This window comes from Lolium perenne, chromosome 4 (assembly GCF_019359855.2).
Source record: "Lolium perenne isolate Kyuss_39 chromosome 4, Kyuss_2.0, whole genome shotgun sequence".
Lineage (NCBI taxonomy): Eukaryota > Viridiplantae > Streptophyta > Magnoliopsida > Poales > Poaceae > Lolium > Lolium perenne.
In genome coordinates, this window is record NC_067247.2 from 110133198 (window position 1) to 110143644 (window position 10447).

Below are 10447 nucleotides of genomic sequence, written 5' to 3' on the forward strand. Positions count from 1 at the left end.
GTGAAACAGTCAAGTGCACAGATGACGGTGTCTTCATCTCTTTGGAGTAGGAGGAGGCCGTCGACACTGTCAAGTGCGCAGTGATTTCTGAACAACGGGAGCTTGACACGGACGAAGGTACCCGTGTAGAGGTTGAAGAAGCGGACGTAACCATACAGCTTGCCATATCCGGGGTAGAGGCCGTGACCCTCGGTGAGCATCATCCAGCGGCGCGGGTGGAAGCGCAGATCGGTGACGCCGCGGCCGCGCGGACAGAGGGTGCCGGACCGCCAACCGGTGCAGACGGCACGGAAGCGAACGTAATCCAGGAATCGCCCTCCAAAACAAGCCCCGCTATCAGGCGAAGCAAATCTCCAGGAAGGATCGACGCCCATGGAGAGACAGAAGAGGGCGCCGGCATGGCACTAGCAGCATCCGAAGTTGCCACCGCGGAGCGCCGGCGCTTCCTTGTGCACGAAGTCATGGCCAGCGGGCGCGGAACTGGATCCGGGAGAGATCACGACGGTGTCATCACCGCGTGCCAATGTGCAGGTCTGATGAGACAGATAGGGAGGTTTTTTTTTCCAAGCGATCCACCCCTCAGGGGATCGATTTTCATTATCATGAGATAACGAAAAACAACAGTAGTTCGCAACAAATAAAAAGAAAAGGGGGGAGCACCACCTAATGCTAACGTTTAGAGAGTTATTATAGACCAGTCGATGAAATCGACAGAAAATAAAACTTCTATCTAAGCATAGAAGCAACAAAAGGATCAGTAGGTTTTGTCATCTATCAGCAGCAAAAGCAGCTGACTTCAAGCATCAGGGGTTTTTTTTTGCATCAGTTCCTGGTATCACCATCATGCTCCATATCGTCTTCTTCACGTTCATCTGGCGCAGCATCCATGATAGCCAGAGTCCTTGAACCAGCTCTCCCTCCAGCAGAAGAAGATGTAGCAGTAGCAGCGGCAGCCAAACGAAGCAGGTTGTCAGCTGGAGTTTTGATGTTCCTCTCATCAGCAGCGCTGTGGAGACCTGCCCAGTGTTTCATAAACACAACAGATAGGCTAATTAGTTCACTAGGAGATTTGATTAATTTCTTCTCAAAACAAGCTCTATTACGAAGTTTCCAAATTGCCCAACAGATCGCAGCCAGGCCAGCTATCTGAACATTTCTGCTGGCAGGAACCAGGTTAGGGAACCACCAGAAGAACTGAGTGAAACTCCCAGGTCTATCAATCGCCCCCACAGCTTTTGCCACAGTACTCCACACATATTTTGCTGCAACACAATCAAAGAACAGGTGAGATATGCTTTCATTCTGATGACAGAATTGACAAGAAGCATTCCCATTCCAGTTTCTTTTCAACATATTGTCTTTCGATGCAATTGCATTATGCCATATTAGCCACATCCAGATTTTTATTTTCAGAGGTATCTTACTCTTCCATAGATGTTTGAAGGATCTGTCTGTGCCATTCTTGCAAAGATGATTATACATAGATTTCACAGAGAAAATCCCATTTTTAGTCCATTTTCAAACAGGTTTATCTTTTTCCTGGGATAGAGAGATACAATCCCCAACAAGCCATGGACTTGAACAGCAAGATCCGGAAACAGGTATCTTCTGAAGGAAAAATTCCACCCAAGGTTGGCTGCATCTGCAACTGTAATATCTTGCTCATTACAGACATGAAAAAACTCAGGGAATGAATCTTTCAAAGGATTTTTGTCACACCAAGAATCTTGCCAGAAGCTAGTCAGTCTCCCATTTCCAACTTGCATTCTTCTGCCAGATAAGTATAAACTCTTTATTTTTTGCATGTCAGTCCAAAGAGGTGAGTCACCTGGCCTGCTTTTTGAGTAGAAGACTCCAGATCCTCTGAGATATTTTTTACACATGAAATCATGCCAAGGACTGTTGGAGGATTTAATTTTCCACCACCATTTGCACATGAGACTGACATTGAATTTTGTGAGATCTTTTAAACCTAAACCCCCTTTTTTATTTGGCTTACAAATCCATCTCCATTTGACAAAGTGATGCTTTCTCTTGTCTGCACTTCCAGCCCAGAAGAAGGATCTGATAGGCTTATCCATCTCCTCTATATTTGTTTTATGCAGCAGCCTTATGGACATTTGATATACCCCAAGATCTTGGAAAGACATGCACCAATTTTTATTACTCTTCCACCTATGGACATATTATTTCCTACCCAAGCACTCATTTTCTTCCTTGTCTTGTCTCCTAGGAACCCCATTTCAGCCACAGTGGGTCTCCTTGCACAAATGGGAGTGCCCAAATACTTTATTGGCCAAACACCACTTTGACAATTGAACAAATCTATCATCATGAAGAATCAACATAACTTCACTCTTCTCAAAATTAATTTTTAATTCAGACATGGCTTCAAAGAGATAACAGCAGCTTGAGATTTCTAGCTTGTTCCAAGTCATCTTGGATCAAAAGGATTGTGTCATCAGCATACTGAAGCATAGCAACCCCTCTAGTAATAACATTGTCAGCCAAACCAGTAAGGAGACCATTCTGCTGTGCCACAAAGACCATCTTAGCAAGACTGTTAGCTGCTATGTTGAAAAGAAAAGGAGCAAAAGGATCTCCTTGCATGACCCCTTTATGACTGCCAAAGTATGGACCAACTTTGTCATTGACTTTCACACTGAGAGTCCCTTCAGCAACTGCTTTTTTTATCCAGACTAGCCAAGACAGATAGGGAGGTAGAAGCTGAACGAACATTTCTGGTAGGAGAAGTAATCAAGGTACCATCAAAAAGGGGAAGGAATATCAATCAGAGATTTTTGTTTGTGATTTGATTTGCATGGCTTTCCTGATGCAATCCGCTGCAAGTTACACTGTGTATTTGGCAAGTTCGTCACCAAAGATTTGCATCCGTTAGAAGTGGAAGCCTGAAAATCAGTATCGACGGATTATGATGCTTAATTCAGCTCATGGGGATTGTGGTACTGGGTTCAGGCGTTGGCTTCTGAAACCGAAGTACCGGACACAACGATTTTCTTCAGGATGAGCAACTCTTCTCTGCCCGCTCCTCGATTCTTCTTGGTAATGGCGAAAGGGCTTTGTTCCGGCGTGATGCTTGGCTGAATGGGAATACCCCGGCTTTGATTGCTCCAGACTTGTTCAAGCTGTCATTCAGTAAGAAGCTGACTGTACGTGTGGCCCTAAATAACGGGGCCTGGATGCCAGAATTGCAAAGGATGAGCAATGAAAGAGAATTGGACAAGTTCATCGAGCTCTGAACGCGGTAAAACCCTTGAAGATGTTATCCATCTGGCCCTCCTTTCCCTTTCGCTAAGTAAGTCTGGAGTGGTTTCTCTGTTGCCTAACCAAGGTTATGCCAGGCCAGCCTCTTAGCTAATCTATTTGCTGTCAGGTTTAGAAATTCAGTTACAAGAGTCGTTTTCGTCAGTAGAGTTTCAGCTACTTTCTAGGGTTTTAGATAGGATCGTTTTTCTTGGTCTTTGATCCGATTAAAGCGCTGTTACCCGTTTATCTCGGACGTGGGATGTCACGTTCATCATGGGCATCTTGTGACAAACACGATCGATCTCCTTGAGAAAAGCTGTGAGTTGAACACAGCACCAAAAACCCTGTCTTCGTTCTGTGTTTTTCTTGAGCTTGTTCGCGAGAGAGAAATCGAGAGGTAAGAGACTACACAGCCACCGATCTTTGTTCTTGGTGGGATACTCTGCAATCTCCGGAGCAGGGTGACTGATCTTTGTTCTTGGTAGGAAACTCTGCGATCGCTGGAGCAGGGTGACTGATCTTTGTTCTTGGTGGGATTCTCTGCAATCGCTGGAGCAGGGTGACTGAAGAAAAAGATATGCTAACAGTTGCCGCCTACGTTTTGTGGAATATTCGGAATGAGCGGAATCGTCGCATTTTCCAGAGTTCTAGCCTTCTTGGTGTAAGAGTGGCTGAACGGATAAGAGCTGAGATTGCTCAGTTTAGAGCAGATTTTAATCTCTGAGTTCTTCCAGCTTTACTGTATTTTCGTTCTCTGTTCCCTCTTTCTCCAAATGCATAAAAGCAGTGCTCCTGCTGTTCACGTCAAAAAAGGAGTTTCTTAAGGAATCAGGATTCCCTTCAGCCTGATGGTAAACCACAACTTACATAATTGTGCTACAAGTATCAAAGCAGCTTTATCTGTATCAAAGCCTCACCTACGTAGCAATAGATACCGCGGGAATAAACAGTGCTGCAGTTGCGAGGCCGACCAGTGTGAGGTGGTTGGATGAAACCAAGCTTCGTCAGTTCGTCACGATATCAGATCATCACAAGAACCGTACAATGCGACTCTGAAGAACTAGCTAGTGACCTAGTGTATCATCAGTCAATTGCCATCACGATACGGTATTAGTATAATGCCACAAATCTCACACGTCTAAGAGATACTCGCCGCCCCACTGCACAAAAGCCGCCAAACACTAACTTCGGTGTCGCTGACGTAACTAAAACATTTTGCCGGACATAGCAATGCTATATTAGTCCTGAACAACAAACAAAACAATAGTTTAACAGTATAGGGCAGCAGGGGCTGCAGGACTTGCATAAGTGCATAACACAGAGTACCACAGATTTTGTCAAAGCTAACTTAGTGCGGCGCACCAGGACGCCTCTCTCTACTTCATCGTAGACATCCACCAGCTCCTCCACGCAACATGGGTCATTCAGCTCTAGCAAAAACAACACAATCACACGAGGAGATGTCATATATAGGTGGCCATATGACTACACTAAAACGATCAAACAAACAATATAAGAGAAACATTGATCTAGGCAGGAAATCATCTCGAGCAAGCTACTAAATCTGCAATGACTTAGTATATAGTGCAGGGGAAAACTTTAATACAGTACTTCAGATTTTTCTGTAGAATTAATATATTGTAGGAAAAAGTCCACATTACAATGAACTTTTGGTTTAATCCGACAACGTGGATTTAAATGGTAGTAAATTCAATTCACCCAACAATTATTGAAAATTCACCTAATAAAAATTCAGAAAACCAAGAATTTGTAGTACTCCGGTTCACTCTCAAATGCAGTTAGCGGTTTCAAAAGTGTGTTTAGCCACTTGGGATATGACCGACGGAGGATGGATAGTATTATGAGGAATAAGTGTTTGAGAATTGAAACACATATACTTTGGTCGATCTCGGTAACAAAATCAGTTAGTATAACTGCTATCTGCAATAATATTTGTCCATACATAGTGATGGAAAAAAAACATGATCAATTAATTTTGTGTGTGCAACAAATATATTGTGTGAAAATGTCTAGATTGTTCACATAACTTTCGGAACTGGATGATTTAACCCTATACTGGCGTTGCCAATAACATGGATTCAAATATTTAATTTTAGTTCACCAAATATTGATTGAAATCCACCTGAACACAATCCAGAAAACCACGAATTTTAACTCCATTTCTTTTTTCAAAGTCCAAGATATTGACCTCACTAGTATCATTGTCGCTTATTTTGGGCATTTGAAATCACCACTTCTATAGCCGAATTTAGTTCAACTGGGCTGAACCAAGGGCGAACCCATACTATTGTGAGGTTTAAGTATTTGAAATAGAAATCCTAACTTAGAACCTGCTCATTAGAAATAAGTAGTAAAACAAAGGGACTAACTTACCCCAGTGCGGAACTTTCTTTTCACCTTCCAAAGAAGCCATCCAGATTTACTGTATTCCTTTTTAGAATATATCAGCCCTTTATTCCTACACAACAATAACCAATTAGGTCCTGGAAAAAAAAAAATGTTACCTATTCCAGTAAATAAGATCTGCAAGGATCCGAACCAGACGGTGCGGATGCAGCAGCTCATCACATGGTGGATGAGGCTACGAGGACCTGGGGCAAAGCCATCTAGCCCGCATTCGTCGATGGGTCGAGACCAAGTGCCAGTACCAAGCTGGTATTGTGCAAAATCACGCGTTCTTGGATGTGTGTAGATGACAGTTTCAGCCATGACTGTAGGTAACGACTTAGAGGAGACGCTCAGAGATCTTTCTTCGATTAAGAGGGCACGATCTCCAATGCTTCTTATAGGGATAAACCTTCCCAGCATAAGATCCGCAAGTTTGTATACTAAAATATGAGAAAAGGAACTATCACTATGACCAACCTCTGACCACGTCCCGCTCGCACTACAGGAATGGGAGAAGACGCCGACGGCCAAACTGTACGCCGACGGCTTTTTATCGGGGCCGTCGGCGTACGGCCTCGCCGGGGCAGCTCACGAACCCGACCGTCGGCGTACAAACACCGTCGGCGTAGAGGAGGCTACGCCGAGGGCAGCCCTCGGCGTCACCTTGGCCCTCGGCGTAGCACCGGCATCGCCTCTGGCCCAGCCCGCGCCGTCGTCGCCCGCTCACGGCGTCAGTCAGACGCCTACGGCCACCCTCGGCATAGGGCATGGGCACCCTATGCCGACGGCCACCCTCGGCATATAGTATTTTTTTTATTTTTTTTATTTTTTTCCCTCTCTCATATTACTTTATAATATGTTTCTATTATTTATTTACTAGTATGAATTATGTAAAAAATGGTTCTATTTTTTAAGAATTCGTAGATGGCATATGTAGGTCCCATGGGTGACGCTCTTCGCAGACGGGTCAACCGGAGCCACTAGGCCCAACATTTGCTATCGATGTACATATGGGTAGATCCGCGGGGTCCCCGCCCTACGGTTTCCCGAACCCTAACCCTAACTATCCCGCAGGCCGCAGGCGAACGCCGATGAAGCCCGTGTTGCTACGGCGACGAGGAGCCACCTCAGCGGCAGCTCAGCTCAGAGGATTTTGTGGTGCTGTTGGATGAGAGAAGTGATGAGGGGAGAAATGTTGCTGGTGCTGTTAGTGGAGAAGACATGGCTATATATAGGCCGACGAGGGGCTGAAACGGCGGGAAATCTTGGCGGGAGAGAATGGGCGGGAAAGGGTGTGCGGGAAAACTTGGCGGGAGAGAATGAGCGGGAAAGGGTGGGCGGGAAAACTTGGCGGGAAATCATGGCGGGAAAAAAGGGCGGGGGAGAAGCAGCGGGAAAGGGTGAGCGGGAAAAAAGGGCGGGAGAGAAGTAGCAGGGCGGAGGTGAACCGGAGAGAAACTTGAGATCATATGGGATGATCCTTGTTTCCACATGTACCTATGACCTAACCAAGCTCAAATGGAGGCATTTGCCCACCGGGGGACCCCCGATGGGATGCAGTCAAAGGGGTAGACCGCGCGGTCAACAGAACTAGGGTTTCATCGGAAATCGAGCATCGGATCTGGGGAATGGCCCCAAAACTTGTGTGTGTCCACATGGAATGCACAAAAGTGATTTGAGATGGTTTTATATCCAAGGCTACCCCCTGTGTGTGTCCGGCTTCTCGGATAGGGGGTTCCTACACTTAGGCAGATTCTGCATGTATAGGGGGGAACTCCCTGGTACGTGAACCGGAGAGAAACTTGAGATCATATGGGGTGATCCTTGTTTACACATGTACCTATGACCTAACCAAGCTCAAATGGAGGCATATGCCCACCGGGGGACCCCCGATGGGATGCGATCAAAGGGGTAGACCGCGCGGTCACCGTAACTAGGTATTCATCGGAAATCGAGCATCGGATCTAGGGAATGGCCCCAAAACTTGTGTGTGTCCACATGGAATGCACAAAAGTGATTTGAGATGGTTTTATATCCAAGGCTACCCCCTGTGTGTGTCCGGCTTCTCGGACAGGGGGTTCCTATACTTAGGCGGTCTGCATGTATAGGGGAACTCCCTGGAGTTGAACCGGAGAGAAACTTGATATCATATGGGATGATCCTTGTTTCCACATGTACCTATGACCTAACCAAGCTCAAATGGAGGCATATGCCCACCGGGGGACCCCCCGATGGGATGCATTCAAAGGGGTAGACCGCGCGGTCAACAGAACTAGGTCTTCGTCGGAAATCGAGCATCGGATCTAGGGAATGGCCCCAAAACTTGTGTGTGTCCACATGGAATGCACAAAAGTGATTTGAGATGGTTTTATATCCAAGGCTACCCCCAGTGTGTCCGGCTTCTCGGACAGGGGGTTCCTACACTTAGGCGATTCGCATGTATAGGGGGAACTCCACAGTACGTGAACCGGAGAGAAACTTGAGATCATATGGGGTGATCCTTGTTTACACATGTACCTATGACCTAACCAAGCTCAAATGGAGGCATATGCCCACCGGGGACCCCGATGGGATGCGATCAAAGGGGTAGACCGCGCGGTCAACAGAACTAGGTATTCATCGGAAATCGAGCATCGGATCTAGGGAATGGCCCAAAAACTTGTGTGTGTCCACAGGGAATGCACAAAAGTGATTTGAGATGGTTTTATATCCAAGGCTACCCCCGGTGTGTGTCCGGCTTCTCGGACGGGGGTTCCTACACTTAGGCGGTCTGCATGTATAGGGGGAACTCCCTGCACGTGAACCGGAGAGAAACTTGAGATCATATGGGGTGATCCTTGTTTACACATGTACCTATGACCTAACCAAGCTCAAATGGAGGCATATGCCCACCGGGGACCCCAGATGGGATGCGATCAAAGGGGTAGACCGCGCGGTCAACGTAACTAGGGTTTCATCGGAAATCGAGCATCGGATCTAGGGAATGGACCCAAAACTTGTGTGTGTCCACATGGAATGCACAAAAGTGATTTGAGATGGTTTTATATCCAAGGCTACCCCTCAGGTGTGTCCGGCTTCTCGGACGGGGGTTCCTACACTTAGGCGGTCTGCATGTATAGGGGGGAACTCCCTCGGAGTTGAACCGGAGAGAAACTTGATATCATATGGGATGATCCTTGTTTCCACATGTACCTATGACCTAACCAAGCTCAAATGGAGGCATATGCCCACCGGGGGACCCCCGATGGGATGCGATCAAAGGGTAGACCGCGCGGTCAACAGAACTAGGGTTTCATCGGAAATCGAGCATCGGATCTAGGGAATGGCCCCAAAACTTGTGTGTGTCCACATGGAATGCACAAAAGTGATTTGAGATGGTTTTATATCCAAGGCTACCCCCCCAGGTGTGTCCGGCTTCTCGGACAGGGGGTTCCTACACTTAGGCAGATTCTGCATGTATAGGGGGGAACTCCCTGGTACGTGAACCGGAGAGAAACTTGAGATCATATGGGGTGATCCTTGTTTACACATGTACCTATGACCTAACCAAGCTCAAATGGAGGCATATGCCCACCGGGGGACCCCCGATGGGATGCAGTCAAAGGGGTAGACCGCGCGGTCAACAGAACTAGGGATTCATCGGAAATCGAGCATCGGATCTAGGGAATGGCCCCAAAACTTGTGTGTGTCCACATGGAATGCACAAAAGTGATTTGAGATGGTTTTATATCCAAGGCTACCCCCAGGTGTGTCCGGCTTCTCGGACGGGGGTTCCTACACTTAGGCAGATTCTGCATGTATAGGGGGGAACTCCCTCGGAGTTGAACCGGAGAGAAACTTGATATCATATGGGATGATCCTTGTTTCCACATGTACCTATGACCTAACCAAGCTCAAATGGAGGCATATGCCCACCGGGGGACCCCCGATGGGATGCAGTCAAAGGGGTAGACCGCGCGGTCAACAGAACTAGGTCTTCGCGGAAATCGAGCATCGGATCTAGGGAATGGCCCAAAAACTTGTGTGTGTCCACATGGAATGCACAAAAGTGATTTGAGATGGTTTTATATCCAAGGCTACCCCCCAGGTGTGTCCGGCTTCTCGGACAGGGGGTTCCTACACTTAGGCAGATTCTGCATGTATAGGGGGCAACTCCCTCGTACGTGAACCGAAGAGAAGCTTGAGATCATATGGGATGATACTAAATGTTCCGATGACCTAACACAACACAAAGGAAGAGAAAACTCCATGGGTCAGCTGTTATCGGAGGCCGGTCAAAGGGGTAGATCTGCGGGGCTCCCAGATTAAGGTTTCGTCTACCGGAGGGAATATTGATGTAAGATAGGGTAATTATTGATACTACATGATACAATGACCTAACAAAACACAAAGTAAGAGAAAAGTCCATGGGTCAACTGTTTTTGGAGGCCAGTCAAAGGGGGTAGATCTGCGGGGCTCGCGAATCAGGGTCTCGTCTACACCGGAGATATTAAGTTAAGATATGGTAAAAAAATTATACGCATAGCTTGGGAATGTAGAAGATTGAAACAACTAAGCATGGACCTATATTAATATATTTTATAAATATAATTGACATTAACAAAATTTAAAACAGAAAATAAATTGAAAAAATAAAAAAATGGGGCTATGCCGAGGGCTGCCCTCGGCGTATAACCGGCCCTCGGCATATAGGCTAGGGTATGACTTGAGCGGGTCGAGCCAGACCCGCTCGAGCCACCCACCCGCCCGCGCCTCCACTTCCCCCGCCCGC